Raw genomic sequence first — 2625 nt, 5'->3', positions numbered from 1 at the left:
ATCTGTATAAACATGTGCATAATTTGCACAATTGCATAATGAGTACTTTTACTTTTGATACTTTATGTGAATTTTGTAACTTTGTAATACTTCTGTACCTGTAGTTTTTGCAGTACATGTTGAAGTCCTAGAAGTATACATTAGGCATTTCCTAATGTATATAATAATAACTTATAGCACTTTTCAAAAACAAGTTGCACAGTTTTACATAGACATAAAAACAAAAGAAATCACCAGATAAACAATAAATAAAAGTATAATTGCTATAATAATAAGGACAAGTGAGGTTGTCACGTATCAAGGCTGAACCCAAATGCAGATACTGGACAAGCAGGTAAGGTGAATTAACAAGTCTTTTATTGCTGAGACAGGCAGGGTTGATGAGATGGTGGCTAGCTGGTGTTTGGGCTGAGATGAGGGAGAGGAATCCGAGAGGAGGCTTGGCAGAGGTAATCCAGAAGATGTGAGCTGACTGGCAGGCTTGGTGGGCAGGTAATCCTGGAGACAGGGAGAACAGGTATAAGGCAAGCTGGCATTTAATGATAGCTATATACAACAGAATAATCACTCATTGCATTTTAATTTAGTTCTTTAGTTATGTTATTTTAGTTTTGTGCCAAAGTTCTGGTAGCTTTAACAGTTTTATCAACATGTGGTAGAAAGTGTTGCACCTGTGGTTACTATTGTTTGCAACAGTTTATGGCAATTTCTGTTACACTTCTCTGACAAACATTTGTTGCAACATTTAGGTTAACAAAAAACGTACATCCTGCTCCTATGCTCCTTATAGGCATGTAAACTTCAACATCTAAGGTTTCTAAACAATTCTAAACATATATAATCATGTTTAGTCTAATAAAAACAACAGCCAAAATATGTTTTATTATTTATGTTTATTTATTGATCATACAGTGATTATGTCCTCCAAAAACTATAGATACAATTCTGACACAATACTGAAAAGCTGTAGACTTGTCATGTCCTCATTTGATCAGGTTCAGGTACTTGGCCACCAATGGAACCTTCAGGTGTGTTTAGACCCTTGGGTTGTGCTCACTGTATTTCTCCTACAGATTTTATCAAGAGAAAGAATGATTCATTCAAATGAAACAACTCCATTCCAATCTGCAATAATCTTATATGGTATATCATGGCAAACAAAGGGAAGGGTCTAAAAGTAAAAAATGAAAAGGGAAGTGGAAAATCCACTACTGAAAGTGAGAAGCATAATTATAATGTATTGAGAGAGTGAGCTGAGATTGGGTCTTTTTAATGCACTGTATGTTGCGCAATCATACCTGTGTTTCACATAAATGTATTCATGAGGTAAGACTAACAACACATTCTTATTTTGTTTCTGGACACTTTCATCTGCCAACATAACCAAGTTAAGCTCACTGCTCCAATACACTTAGATAGCTTTGGTCATACTTTACAACGCCTCACCTACGTGCAACTGATCAGGTTGGAATTTCTTCCCAACAGTGTGTCGGTCTCATTTTGCCCACTGTGAAACAAGACAGCATCATTCAGTCATAGTTGCTGTTAAGTATTTCATTCATTATAAAATAAATAAATAAATAAAATACATTTCTAGCCTATTTCTAGTTTCACAGATGAAAAATCATTATGGAACCTTTTTTTCACCTGTTCTTAAGTCATAAACACAGGAGACAAAACAATTTAGATCAAACATGGAAATAGGATCTCAAGAAATATTTTTTTCTCACTTACCTCTCAGGGCTTCCGTATATTTATCTGAGTTTAACTGAAGAAAGTTTTGAGAGAGCCAGTTTTTAATATCTGTAAGACAGGATTGTATTTTGATCAGTTGTGTTATGATGTTGGAGTCAACGAGAAATAGATCTGGGAGTCATCCACATGAAAACGGAAACTGATGTACTTATATATGAACACATTATAATAGTGACGGCTATAGTGATGGATAATTGCAAGCATTTAAGGGTAGAAATACCCAGAAAAAGTGTGTCAAATGCTAGCTAAACTAAGCGTCTATCTTTATCTTTATCTCACTAAAAATTATCTTTCTAATTTTTAGTGGCTTCCACTGCTGCAATATGCTGTAACTTCTGATAAAAAATATGCATAATAAATGTAGTGATAAGCTAATCGGCGTCTTTGCAGCATGCAGGTTGTTACACTGCATTTATAGAGTTACTACAGTTTATCAGGAGTTTCAAGGCCATGCTGACTGCCATGCTGACTGAACATTATAGGTAAGTATTTGTTTATTGCTGCATGGTGACTATCATTCAGTTCATTCAGTCTCTCTTCATTTATCTCTCTTTGCTCTCTTGACCTTTTTATCTATCTTCCTCTGTCTGTCTCTCTCTGCTGGCCTTCATCTACACCTCTGCGAGTTAATTCCAGGTTAAGGCCATATCAGCTAGCTGATCCCTGCCAACACAGAAGGGATCAAACCTGAATACACACCATTTCCATAACATCAGATAAAGGCAGGATATTGCCAGAGCAGCAATTATTTGATATCAGTATCTTGTTTTATAACCCAATATAAATTAATAGTGTCTGTGGACATGTAACCATTGAATAATATCAATTACCCAGCATGATGACGGATGCTGTTAATGGTCCAGTTTTGTG

At 35.5% G+C, this 2625-nt stretch overlaps 1 long non-coding RNA gene across 1 annotated transcript; it reads right to left on the bottom strand.

Moving 5' to 3' along the window:
• Nucleotides 1–323: 323 nt before the first annotated feature.
• On the bottom strand, nt 324–2159 carry LOC137193381 (uncharacterized). The gene is made up of 3 exons (XR_010930799.1): nt 1735–2159; nt 1447–1507; nt 324–1067 (listed from the first exon to the last, which is right to left on the bottom strand). It is a non-coding gene; the product is annotated as an uncharacterized lncRNA (long non-coding RNA).
• Between the last annotated feature and the right edge of the window lie 466 nt (nt 2160–2625).

This window comes from Thunnus thynnus, chromosome 12, assembly GCF_963924715.1.
Source record: "Thunnus thynnus chromosome 12, fThuThy2.1, whole genome shotgun sequence".
Taxonomy (NCBI): Eukaryota; Metazoa; Chordata; class Actinopteri; order Scombriformes; family Scombridae; genus Thunnus; species Thunnus thynnus.
The sequence above is the reverse complement of the archived record's forward strand: the minus strand, read 5'-3'. Positions and strand labels throughout refer to the sequence as shown.